Genomic DNA, 14,537 nt, shown 5'->3' with positions numbered 1-14,537 from the left:
TGTGAAACAGCTGAAAATATGTCTTATATTCTAGGTTCTTCAAAGTAGCCACCTTTTGCTTTGATGACTGCTTTGCACACTCTTGGCATTCCCTTGATGAGCTTCAAGAAGTAGTCACCGGAAATGGTTTTCACTTCACAGGTGTGCCCTGTCAGATTTAATAAGTGGGATTTCTTGCCTTATAAATGGGGTTGGGACCATCAGTTGTGTTGTGCAGAAGTCAGGTGGATACACAGCTGATAGTCCTACTGAATAGACTGTTAGAATTTGTATTATGGCAAGAAAAAAGTAGCGAAGTAAAGAAAAACGAGTGGCCATCATTACTTTAAGAAATGAAGGTTAGTCAGTCCGAAAAATTGGGCAAACTTTGAATGTGTCCCCAAGTGCAGTTGCAAAAACCATCAAGCGCTACAAAGAAACTGGCTCACGTGAGGACCGCCCCAGGAAAGGAAGACCAAGAGTCACCTCTGCTTCTTAGGATAAGTTTATCCGAGTCACCAGCCTCAGAAATCGCAGGTTAACAGCAGCTCAGATTAGAGACCAGGTCAATGCCACACAGAGTTCTAGCAGCAGACACATCTCTACAACAACTGTTAAGAGGAGACTTTGTGCAGCAGGCCTTCATGGTAAAATAGCTGCTAGAAAACCACTGCTAAGGACAGGCAAAAAGCAGAAGAGACTTGTTTGGGCTAAAGAACATAAGGAATGGACATTAGACCAGTGGAAATCTGTGCTTTGGTCTGATGAGTCCAAATTTGAGATCTTTGGTTCCAACCACCGTGTCTTTGTGTGACGCAGAAAAGGTGAACGGATGGACTCTACGTGCCTGGTTCCCACCGTGAAGCATGGAGGAGAAGGTGTGATGGTGTGGGGGTGCTTTGCTGGTGACACTGTTGGGGATTTATTCAAAATTGAAGGCATACTGAACCAGCATGGCTACCACAGCATCTTGCAGCGGCATGCTATTCCATCCGATTTGCGTTTAGTTGGACCATTATTTATTTTTCCACGGGACAATGACCCCAAACACACTCCAGGCTGTGTAAGAGCTATTTGACCAAGAAGGAGAGTGATGAGGTGCTACGCCAGATGACCTGGCCTCCACAGTCACCAGACCTGAACCCAATCGAGATGGTTTGGGGTGACCTGGACCGCAGAGTGAAGGCAAAAGGGCCAACAAGTGCTAAGCATCTCTGGGAACTCCTTCAAGATTGTTGGAAGACCATTTCCGGTGACTACCTCTTGAAGCTCATCAAGAGAATGCCAAAAGTGTGCAAAGCAGTCATCAAAGCATAAGGTGGCTACTTTGAAGAACCTAGAATATAAGACATATTTTCAGTTGTTTCACACTTTTTTGTTAAGTATATAATTCCACATGTGTTAATTCATAGTTTTGATGCCTTCAGTGTGAATGTACAATTTTCAAAGTCATGAAAATACAGAAAAATCTTTAAATGAGCAGGTGTGTCCAAACTTTTGATCTGTAGTGTGTGTGTGTGTGTATATATATATATATATATATATATATATATATATATATATATAATATATATATACACACAGTGAGTACGGAAAGTATTCAGGCCCCTTTAAATTTTTCACTCTTTGTTTTATTGCAGCCATTTGATGCACCCCATCTCGACTGAAAAAAAAAACCCAGAAATGTAGAAATTTTTGCAAATTTATTAAAAAAGAAAAACTGAAATATCACATGGTCATAGGTATTCAGACCCTTTGCTCAGTATTAAGTAGAAGCACCCTTTTGAGCTAGTACAGCCATGAGTCTTCTTAGGAATGATGCAACAAGCTTTTCACACCTGGATTTGGGGCTCCTCTACCATTCTTGCTTGCAGATTTTCTCCAGTTCCGTCAGGTTGGATGGTGAACATTGGTCGACAGACATTTTCAGGTCTCTCCAGAGATGCTCAATTGGGTTTAGGTCAGGGTTCTGGCTGGGCCAGTCGAGAATGGTCACAGAGTTGTTCTGAAGCCACTCCTTTGTTATTTTAGCTGTGTACTTAGGGTTATTGTCTTGTTGGAAGGTTAACTTTTAGCCATGTCAGGGGTTCAGAGTACTCAGGAAGAGGTTTTCATCCAGGATATCTCTGTACTTGGCCGCATTCATGTTTCCTTCAATTGCAACCAGTTGTCCTGTCCCTGTAGCTGAAAAACACCCACATAGCTTGTTGCTGCCACCACCATGTTTCACTGTTGGGATTGTATTTGGCAGGTGATGAGCAGTGCCTGGCTTTCTCCACTTAGAATTATCACCAAAAAGTTCCAGCTTAGTCTCATCAGACCAGAGAATCTTATTTCTCATAGTCTAGGAGTCCTTCATGTGTTTTTGAGCAAACTCTATGCATGCTTTCATATGTCTTCCACTTAGGAGAGGCTTCTGTCTGGCCACTCTGCCATAAAGGCCCGACTGGTGCAGGGCTGCAGTGATAGTTGACTTTGTGGAACTTTCTCCCATCTCCCTACTGGCATCTCTGGACCTCAGCCACAGTGATCTTGGGGTTCTTCTTTACCTCTCTCACTAAGGTTTTTCTCCCACGATTGCTCAGTTTGGCTGGGCGGCCAGGTCTAGGAAGACTTCTGGTGGTCCCAAACTTCTTCCATTTAAGGTTTATGGAGGCCACTGTGCTCTTAGGAACCTTGAGTACTGCAGAAATTATTTTGTAACCTTGGCCAGATCTGTGCCTTGCAACAATTCTGTCTCTGAGCTCCTTGGGCAGTTCCTTTGAGCTCATGATTCTCATTTGGTCTGACATGCACTGTGAGCTGTGAGGTCTTATATAGACAGGTGTGTGCCTTTCCAAATCAAGTCCTATCAGTTTAATTAAACATAGCTGGACTCCAATGAAGGAGTAAAACCATATCAAGGAGGATCACAAGGAAATGGATAGCATGTTACTTAAATATGAGTGTCTGAGCAAAGGGTCTGAATACTTATGACCATGTGATATTTCAGTTTTTCTTTTTTAATAAATTTGCAAAAAATTCTACATTTGTTTTTTTTCAGTCAAGATGGGGTGCGGACTGTACTTTATTGAGAAAAAACTTTTTAGAATTTACCAAATGGCTGCAATGAAACAAAGTGAAAAATGTAAAGGGGTCTGAATACTTTCCGTACCCACTGTATGTATGTATGTATGCATTATATATATATATATATATATATATATATATATATATATAATATATATATATATATATATAATATACAGTATATATATAATATACAGTATATAACACACACACACTGCCCCTTTGCAAAATATATATACACACACACACAGATTGCCCCTCTGACTAAAGCAGCCCCCAATCCCCACACTGCCTCTAGCAAGATTGTGCCCCCTTTCACATTGATAGATATAATGTTCGTTCGTTAATGGCTCTTACCAGTGCCCCGCGCTCAGCTCACTGTCTCTGCTCCTCTGAGGCCCTGGCACAGGCAGCAGGCGCTGCTCTGCCCCATTCCCGGCGCCGTACTGTTCAAATGTATTCACGTCTAAAAGACACAAATACATTTGAACATGGGAAAGGAGAGACGTGCGTGCGGCGGCGGGCCTGGCGTGCGTGCCCACAGAGAGGGCTCTGAGTGTCACCTCTGGCACGCGTGCTATAGGTTCGCCTCTGCTGGTCTAGAGAATGGCCTTCCCATAATTTAGAGTAGGAGGTTTGTCTCTGTTACTATGAGGAATAATACTTTTATCTGGCCATCATATATCTTACATATTCATCAGTTTAAACCTGCGCATGACCTAAAGTGCTCAACATAAATTAATACACCCTCTTGAAAAAGTAAGATTTTAATAAATATCTCACTGAATACAAGAATAATTTCGAAAATTTTAACAAAACATGAGCTTCATAGAACTTTTTTTAACCCATTAATGTTAACATAACTCTCATTACAAAATCTTCAGTTTTACGCAAATTAATTGATGCAAAAATGAATACACCCCACATCAAAATCTACTGCAGCTAGTATATTTTATAACCTCCATGATTTTTAGTGACCACGCCAAGTCTACTAGGCATAGAATGAACAAGGTGGCAACATGTTGCAACATCCTTTTCCGTTTTTCAAGAATGACCTCTTTTAGAACCTGTATGCTGGTTGCAGACTGATGCTCAACTTGTCTTTTGGAAATTGTTCTTTTATTCAGTGAGATATTGATTAAAATCTTACTATTCAAAGGGGGGTATACTCATTATGCCTAGCAATGTATCTCTTAATTTGTAATCCATTCAGAGCTGATGGGAGTAGACTACTTGGTTACGGTGATTTCTTCCATACACAGTACAGCACACAGAGAGGAATTCCTGCTCTTCATTCCTTTTTTTAGCATACAGAAAGAAGCCACAGCAGCATGAAGGAAATTGTACTGCAGCACTGAGCTGTCAGGATGTGAATTGTTTGGCTGTGTGCCCACGATGCTTTTTTAAGCGTTTCCACAGCGTCAAAAATGCTGCAGAAACGCTTAAAAAATGCATGGTAGAAGGCCTGCCATGTTCCCCAATGATAATCCGCATGTGCTGTGCACATGCTGCGGAAATTTCCGCTGCGGGTTATCATTGCGGAAAAAAACGCAGCACTACCAATTATTTTGTGGAAGCGCTGCGTTTTCACCGCCATTGACTTGCATTGGAATGCTTGGATTCCACATCACTGGATCTGTACATGCGGAATCCAAACGTTTCAATGTGCGGATGGTACCCGGGTGTGGAGGACAGGAGACTCTCCTCCAGACCCCCGGGTACCATAGAACCTGTAAAAAAAGAATAAAATAAAAAATAAATATTATACTTACCTTCTGATGGCCTCCAGTCTACTTGTCTTCGCTTGCCGTATTTATATAGTGTGACCAAGTTGACAAGCACTTTCCAAGTGATGCTAAAATCGCTTGGAAAGCCCCTTCTCATGCTGCACATAACACATCTGCATCTCTGGCTGCTATGGGCATAAAAGGGGACAAACTTATGGTGTGGCACCCATGCTCCCCTGACCTCAACCCCATTGAGAACCTCTGGAGCATCATTAAAAGGAGTGTCTATGATGGCGGGAGGCAGTTCACATCTAAGCAACAGCTCTGGGAGGGTATTCTGTCCTCATGCAAAATAATTAAAGCAGAAATCATCCAAAACCTGACAAATTCAATGGACGAGAGAGTTCAGAAGCTCCTTTCGAACAAGGGGTCCTATGTGCAAATGTAACATCACCTAGAATAAAGTTTTGAGTTGAAAACTGTTTGATTTCAGTTTGTAATAACCTGCTAATGCTTATAATTTCAGAAATGACCATTTTTTTGTTCTTTATTAAAATGAAAAGGTTGAAAACTCTGCTGTGCATAATAATTTGGAACATGCATTTTGAGTGCAGTTTGAGTTTTTTATTTTTTTAAAAATATACTGTTATCATAGGCAGTTTGTACAAAAACCTTTCAATTGTACTCTAATAGTTATTTGACTGGAAAATTACAATGACTGCAATTCATATAGGTAATTTGGGAAAATCTGAGAAAATATTATTTGCATAATAATTTGGAACACAGTGTACAATCTGCATGCTTTTTTTTCTATCAGGGAGATGCAGAAACGCTCAGGAAAAAATCCTGAACATTTCTGCATCGTGGGCACATAGCCTTAGAGTGCATGTCACGCACAGTGTAGGTTAGACAAAGTGCAACACGAAGTGATGAGGGGAAAGGAGCCCAGACACTAAGGAAAGGGAAAGTGGAGACCCCTAGGCTGATCTAATATCACTCTGTCTGCCCTGTCGTCCCTATTTTGGTTCCTCACCAATCGCCAAACAAGAAACCTAAGCCCTATATATCACTAGAGCTAGCCCCTGGATAGGGAAAGGGGAGGGGTGGGGTGAGCACTCGTCAGTCCCCACTATAAACTAGAGACAACAAGGGAGCCAAACACAGGGGGAAGAAACTTAGCTTGAGCCGACTTCAGAGAGATTACACCAAACGTCCTCCAAGCACCAGAGAGGAGGTAAACAGACTAAAATATCTCAAAGCCTTCACAAGGGAGCATGTGAGTATCACCGACCCCTCCCTGCAGCAAACTGAAAATATTTAAACACCCAGGCCAGGGTGTCAATGAGAGCAGGAGGAAGGTAGCCGCTGGTTCCTAAATTAAGACAGATTTAAGAAGGCGTCTGTAATGCCAAATGAAGTGACCTTCTGCAACCAGCTGCAGAACGACTGTCTGCTACATCTGACACACCCGTCAGAGCGACAAAGCAAAAAGTTCCTCCTCAGCAACTCCTGAAGCTCCTCCCCCACTAAAAGTACCAAACTGTGGAAGGTAAACTGATACCAAAGAATGATGACCTGCCAGTAGATTCTTGACAATGATTATTAATGGCATATTCTGCCAGCTGTAAGTAGGATGCCAATCCTCCTGATTTTTGGAGACAAAACACCTGAGGTAGGTCTCCAAATTCTGATTGACGCTCCTGGTTTGTCGATTCGACTGAGGATGGAAGGCAGAGGAAAAAGACAGCTGCACCCTCAGTCGAGAAGAGAATGCTTTCCAGAACTTGGAAACAAACTAGGCCCCCTATCTGACACCACATCAGAGGGATCCCCGTGAATCTTCACGATCTAATTTATAAACACTAAACACCTGAGCAAGAGTCTTGGCATTTGGAAGTGCCGGTAATGCGACAAATTAAACCATTTTACTGAACCTATCTACAACCACCAAAACCACTGTTTTGCCTGCAGAAACGGGTATGTCCATGGCCTGCTAGGGATAGGTAGCAGAAGAAGAGTACCAGACGGACGGGTATGCGATACTTTAGAACACGCGCAAATAATACATGCAGATACATGTTCAACCACATCTCGATGCAACCCCGACCACCCAAAAAACGACGAGAATGGAGGTCCACGGTTGACTTACCACCTGGATGACCAGCAAGCACAGAGTTGTGATGTTCCTTAATTACTTTGCGGCGCAGATTAGATGTTACAAATAACCTTCCTGAAGGGCAGGAGGCAGGGGCGTCCCCCTTGGCCTCCAACACCTCACCCTCCAGTTCAGGGTACAATGCCGAAATGACCACCCCCTTCTGTAACATCGGGGCAGGGTTCTCATGGTCACTACCACCAGGGAAGCTCTGGAACAAAGCATCAGCTTTGACATTTCTGACCCCTGGACGAAAAGTGGCAACAAAATTGAACCTAGTAAAAACGGACCATCTAGCTTGCCTAGGGTTGAGACGTTTATCTGATTGAAGATATGACCGGTTCTTATAGTCAGTAATAACAGTAATAGGATGGACACCCCCCTCCAACCAATGTCGCCATTCTTCGAATGCCGATTTGATCGCCAAAAGTTCCCTATTACCCGCGTCATAATTTCTCTCAGCCGAAGACAATTTCTTAGAAAAGCGCATGGACGCCATTTACCAGGGGAGGAACCCTGAGACAACACAGCCCCAACCCCCACCTCCGACGTATCAACTTCCGCAATAAAGGGTTGGGAAACATCGGGTTGACTGAGTATAGGTGCCGTGGCAAAACAGCTCTTTAGGGTGGGAAAAACCTGAAGGGAGGCTTCCGACCATTTGGAAAAATCAGACCTCTTCCTAGTCATGTCAGTAAGGGGTTTCACAATTGCTGAATGATTTTGGATGAATTTCCGGTAAAAATTAGTAAAGCCCAGAAAACATTGTAGAGCCTTCAGGTTCTCGGGATGGTCCAAATCAAGGACCGCACGAATCTTCTCCGGATCCATCCGAAAACCCGAAGATGACAACAGGTATCCCAAAAACTGCACCTCTTGGACGGCGAAAGCTCATTTCTCTAGTTTGGCATATAGTTTATCCTTTAATATCTGGAGCACCTGTTTAACATGCCCCCAATGTGTCTCGAAATCAGGTGATTAAACCAAAATGTTGTCCACATAGACCACCACAAACCTCCCCACCAAATGATGGAAAATATAATTTATGAAATGCTGGAACACCGCAGGTACATTGGTCAGACCGAAAGACCTAACCAGACTCTCAAAATGCCCTTCAGGGGTATTGAACGCTGTTTTCTGTTCATCCCCTTCTCTGATTCTAACCAGATTGTAGACTCCCCTTAAGTCCAACTTGGAGAATACCTTAGCTTCCACAACCTGGCTGAACAAATCTGGAATCAGAGGAAGAGGGTATGGATCTCGGATGGTAATTTAATTTAATTGCCGGAAATCTAAACAGGGACATAGGCCTCCTTCTTTTTTTTCACGAAGAAGAACCCTGCCGCCACGGGTGAAGATGAGGGTCTGATATGTCCCTTCTCCAGACTTTCTGCAATGAAATCCTTCATGGCATGTTTCTCAGGGCCAGAAAGATTATACAGTCTGGACTTGGGTAGTTTAGCTTCGGGGTCAGGTTAACAGGACAGTCATATGCACGATGAGGAGGCAAATCCTGACACCCCTTCTCATAAAAAACGTCCTCAAAACCAGACAAAAAGCAGGTAAGATTTCTGTAGTGACTGTAGAAAGGGAAATATCTAGACAGTTCTCATGGCATTAATCTCCTCATTCAATAATCTCACTGGTTTGCCAATCCACCAACATTCATTAGTGAACGCTGCATGTATGCTATGAACAGAAAAAATATAGGGCCGGCAGGCAAAAAGATGAGGTCAGTGGTACAAGCACTTTGGCCCATCGGGAATTTGCCCAAGGGCTGGATCCAATGACATTGTGGGCCTGGTTTTAGCAGTAGTTCCAATTTCTCTAAGTTAAACATCAACACTACTGATTATTTAATTTACTGAGAGATAGTAGCTCACAAGGCTCATGCTAAATGTCCTATTTAGCTAGATGCCAGTCTTGGTAAACATCTCTCCCCAAGCTCTTGTTTGGATTTAGTAGCACTTAGAATTCTCTAGTTTTATGGACATTTTTTCTACTCTTGTTTACATTGCCTTTGTGCCATGACAGTATTTCTCTAGAAAATATGCTTAATTGACATTTCTACTACTATAACATTGATTACCTATTACTAGGATAGGTCGTACATATCAGATTGGTGGGGGTCTAACTCTTGGCACCCCCAGAAATAACTATTAAATGGGAGCAGATTTCAATGCCAGTGGCTAAGCAATATGAGCTGTCTACACTGTTTATATCTGGTTGCTGCCAGAGCTGGTAACAGCTTATGAGTGGGGGTGCTGGATTTTGCCTTCCCACTGATCTGATATTGATGATCCAGCCTGAGTATAGGTCACCAATATCCTAGCAGTGGCCGACCCCATTTATAGGGGTTATCGGTCATAATATATTGATGACCTATCCTATGTACATTAATATCAGATTGGTGGGGTCTTATTGGAGTAGCTGTAACGTTCCGTCATTTATGTTTCAACCCTATAGTATTATTTTTATTTAATTTTATTTTTATGAATGTTGTTAAAGGTGCTGTTTCTTTTATGTGCCTCTGTTTTTTTTAACTATTTTCTGAACATATTTACTGTGTACTGTATTTGGATAACAATATTTTCCACCTAACTACTTATCTGTTGTACTCTGGTTTCTGTTTGAGCAGGAACATTTTTTTATTTATTCCTCTTGAGATGTTTCGATGAGTGAGATGAAAAGGTCAGCCTTGTGTTTTGTAAAATCAAAGTTATGCAACTTAAGGGGTAGTCTGGCACCCATAGTTTTAAAATAATTTCCCATTTAAACTAATCCTCAATCCTAGATTTTCATTAAGTCTATGTGAATGTTGTATGCCTGCTTCACAGATGGGATCCTGCTCGTTTCAGCAGATCTCTGTGCCCTGGCTGATGCCTGTGGGGCAGTACATTCCATAAGAAAAAAGGATATGAGTGTCAGGCCTCATGATCCCCTTTCCTAAGACTTTAAAGACAAAGTATAAACTCTGTCCTCTTTTTTTCTTTTTTTGAGTGCGTCATCTGAATCAGTTGTGGCCTGTGAGAGAGAAACTATTCAAGGTGTGGTGTGATAATGGCTCAGAAGTGCAGAGTAGTTTGGTTGAGTTGGTGTTCTGAAAATACCACCTGTTAGAATACAGAATTTACCTGTTAATCTACAACTATCAAGTTCTGTGCCTCTGTGTATTCGTTAGCTCTGGGTCTCGTATTGGTGTAACCTTCAAGCTATAGCGTCAACTCTGCTTGTTCTTCTTAGCTGTACATGTTTTAAGTGTGACTGAATAAAAATTTGGATTCTACATTGGGAGACGTCACTTCATGTGTTGGACTTTTTGTCTTTACTGTGAAGCTGTACAGAGCTTCTGTTGTGTACCATAACCAACAAGCTCAGTGCTTCCTCTTTGAGTGACTCTAAGAGTTATGCCTGCCACAAGTTTACTAAAGGGAATCTGTCAGCTGGATTTCAGACCCCAAACTGTACGTATAATATATAGAGACACAGAGCTAAGCAGTTACAGAGGCACAGAGCTTAGTGGTTGCAGATTAACAGGTAAATTCTGAATTCTAACAGGAGGTAGTATTTGCAGAACACCAACTCAATCCAACTACTCTGCACTTCTGAGCCACTATCACACCACACCATGCACAGTCTCTCTCTCACAGACCACAACTGATTCAGACGACGCACTCAATCTCATTTTATATATACAGTGGGGAAAATAAGTATTTGATACACTGCTGATTTTGCAAGTTTTCCCTCCTACAAAGAATGGAGAGGTCTGGAATTTTTATCGTAGGTACAGTGAAGGAAATAATTATTTGATCCCTTGCTGTTTTTGTAAGTTTGCCCACTGACAAAGACATGAACAGTCTATAATTTTAAGGGTAGGTTAATTTTAACGTTGAGAGATAGAATATCCCCCCAAAAATCAAGAAACTCACATTGTATAAATTAGAAAAATGTATTTCCATTTTGCATGAGTATTTGATCCCCTATTAACCATTTTGAGTTCTGGCTCCTACAGACCAGTTAGACGCTCCTAATCAACTCGTTACCTGCATTAAAGACAGCTGTCTTACATAGTCACCTGTATAAAAGACTACTGTCCACAGACTCAATTAATCAGTCAGGCTCTAACCTCTACAACATGGGCACGACCAAACAGCTTTCTAAGGATGTCAGGGACTAGATTATAGACCTGCACAAAGCTGGAATGGGCTACAAAACCATATGGAAGACGCTGGGTGAGACGGAGACAACTGTTGGTGCAATAGTAAGAAAATGGAGGAAATACAAAATGACTGTCAATATTGATCTGGGGCACCATGCAAAATCTCACCTCGTGGGGTATCCTTGATCATGAGGAAGGTGAGAGATCAGCCTAAAACTACACGGGGGGAACTTGTTAATGATCTCAAGGCAGCTCGGACCACAGTCACCAAGAAAACCATTGGTAACACATTACGCCTTAAAGGTTTAAAATCCTGCTCAAGGATCGTCCCCCTGCTCAAGAAGGCACATGTGCAGGCCCGTCTGAAGTTTACCAATGAACACCTGGATGATTCTGTGAGTTATTGGGAGAAGGTGCTGTGGTCAGATGAGACAAAAATTGAGCTCTTTGGCATTAACTCAACTCGCCGTGTTTGGAGGAAGAGAAATGCTGCCTATGATCCAAAGAACACCGTCCCCACTGTCAGTCATGGAGGTGGAAACATTATGTTTTGGGGGTGTTTCTCTGCTAAGTGCACAGGACAACTTCACCGCATCAATGGGAGAATGGATGGAGCCATGTACCGTAAAATCCTGAGTGACAACCTCCTTCCCTCCACCAGGACATTAAAAGTGGGTCGTGGCTGGGTCTTCCAGCAAGACTATGACCCTAGACATACAGCCAAAGCAACAAAGAAGTGGCTCAAAAAGAAGCACGTTAAGGTCATGGAGTGGCCTAGCCAGTCTCCAGACCTTAATCCCATAGAAAACTTATGGAGGGAGTTGAAGCTCCGAGTTGCCAAGCGACAGCCTCAAAATCTGAATGATTTATAGATGATCTGCAAAGAGGAGTGGACCAAAATTCCTCCTGACATGTGCGCAACCCTCGTCATCAACTACAAAAAATGTCTGACTGCTGTGCTTGCCAACAAGGGTTTTGCCACCAAGTATTAAGTGTTGTTTGTATGTCTGCGACATATTTGACACTGATCCAAGTGAACTTTTTTTTTATCCACGTCTGAGAAAGACTGATTCCACTCTAATCAGAGTCTTATCAGAATAATTGCGCATTTTTCTCGGATGGAGAGAAAACAGTTGTGTGAACCTACCCTGATTAGCAGCTGCAGCATGATCGGTCCGTGTTTCCCTTTGCCTTTTTTCTCTGTGCTTCACCTTCTTCCTTCCCTCTCCCTTCTCCATAGACTTGCGTAGGCAGCTGTAATTTGACTGCTCAGTGAGCCGGCAGTCTGCCTCGTCTTGACCAAAATAAAGCCTACAAAATGGGGAGATTACCTAAAGTAAGAATATAAAAATATAGACCTTTTATTAACAAGCATTCACACAAAACATGTGGCTGAAACACAGGATAGGGTAAAACCTGTGGTGGATAATGGACATATACAATCAACCAGATTGTAGTAATTGACCATACATGTAAAAAAGAGTTATTGAATATAACCTAATCCACTATGCAAATATAATAATAATAGTGACCAGGTGCATTCTGGTCTCCTCATTGTGGAATGGGTGCGATGCGTGTTTCGGCACAAGCCTTCGGTTCACCAGAGTTTTTTCTGATTAGTTTCTCTTTAAGTAATAGATTTTGCTATGTCCATAAATGCTTTTTGCCTGCAGATGTAGGGTTAATATGTTCATGTTTAGCTGCCTTACTGAAGCAGCAGCTATAGGACGAAAATGAAGGTATATCCTCCCTTTAGCCGCTTGGTTCCAGTCATTGATACAGTGCCAGGAGCTGTAACAGTCACTGCTCACTACACAGTGACTGTGTGTCTGCAAAAAATATCACATACATTCTTCAATTTGTGATAGACATTTCGGATAAAAATTACCCATACAAGTTAATGGGTCTGTGAAAATCATGGACAGCACACACATGTCTGTGATTAACATTGTAATGGATAGGAAAAGCTTTGTAATTTATTTATTCATATGTGAAAGAAACTGATGCAACACTGATGGTAAAAACTGACACACTGAGCAAACACTGATGTTAAGAACTGACGCCGGTGTTAAGAACTGACGCCAGTGGTAAGAACTGACACACTGAGCAAACACTGATGGTAAGAACTGATGCCGGTGGTAAGAACTGACGCCTGTGGTAAGAACTGACGCCTGTGGTAAGAACTGACACCGGTGGTAAGAACTGACATCGGTGGTAAGAACTGAAACTGGTGGTAAGAACTGACACACTGAGCAAACACTGATGGTAAGAACTGACACGGGTGGTAAGAATTGACGCCGGTGGTAAGAATTGACGCCGGTGGTAAGAACTGACGCCTGTGGTAAGAACTGACGCCGGTGGTAAGAACTGACGCCGGTGGTAAGAAATGACGCTGACCAAACACTGATGGTAAGAAATGACGCTGACCAAACACTGATGGTAAGAAATGACGCTGACCAAACACTGATGGTAAGAAATGACGCTGACCAAACACTGATGGTAAGAACTGAAACATAACAGACATCTAAATGAGGCTGAAGTCTGTATGTGAAATTTAGCTGTATTTTACCTAATCAAAAAGCTAGGAGTTAGATTGTAGGCTGAATTTAGTCCACATCATGTTTGCACATATATAAGTACAGTAGGTGTTATTTATCTGTTCTTTATGATAATGTTGAGTCATAAATTGTGTGCTATAAAAGAAATATTACGGAGATAAGACACCCTGTTACAGTTGATAAAGTTGTCTTATGTAGGCTTAACATTTTTTCAGCATCCTGTGTAAATAAGGATATAAATTGCACAATAAAGGAAATATTTAGGGGTCCGACCTCCTGGGTCCCCCCATCTGATCCTGAGTATGTGGCTCTGTAGAGCCTCATCTGATTAGAGGTTGAGCCGGTGCACCTTCACTTTTCATCTTCTATGGGACTGCTGCTGAAAATAGCTGAGCCTGGTACAGCACTCGACTATCTCCCAGTCCGTAGTCCGTAGCCAATGAATGGAGCAGAGGTGCATATGTTTCAGCTCTACTTCATTGAGACGGGGCTTTGTAGAACCCCATTTTTGGGATTGAAGGGAGTCCCAGCAGTCAAACTCACAATGATCAGGAAGTTATTCCCTATTTTGTGATGTAATCTAGCTGCTAAACTTGGTACAAACCTTATAAGACGTCAGCAGAATGCTCATTTGGCTAATGAAGTATGTCAATGCCAGATACACAGGATCGGGTGTTAGAATTCAACATACCCCATCTTTCTTTCCCCCAACATCATCTGTCGTTGGGAAGTCCGGAGGTACCCATCACGTCTTGTTGGGCGGGCTAGACACACTTTATCGTGGATGTGTGGCTTTAACCGAGAGCTTATTGCATTGATTATGTGCCTTTTTGTATTTTTATTACTTGAATACATATATTATGACTATGATGGACACATTTCTAGAAAAA

General features: G+C 42.2%; 1 protein-coding gene across 3 annotated transcripts in view; it reads left to right on the top strand.

Annotated features, from left to right (window-relative positions):
- ARMC9 (armadillo repeat containing 9) overlaps positions 1 to 14,537 on the top strand; it is a 246,026-nt gene that overhangs the window by 169,284 nt on the left and 62,205 nt on the right. The window lies entirely within an intron of this gene.

The sequence above is a fragment of the Phyllobates terribilis genome, unplaced genomic scaffold (genome assembly GCF_046119375.1).
Source record: "Phyllobates terribilis strain yellow unplaced genomic scaffold, ASM4611937v1 Scaffold_3__8_contigs__length_932513732, whole genome shotgun sequence".
NCBI lineage: Eukaryota > Metazoa > Chordata > Amphibia > Anura > Dendrobatidae > Phyllobates > Phyllobates terribilis.
Note: the sequence above shows the minus strand (reverse complement) of the source record. Positions and strands in the feature narration are given on the sequence as shown.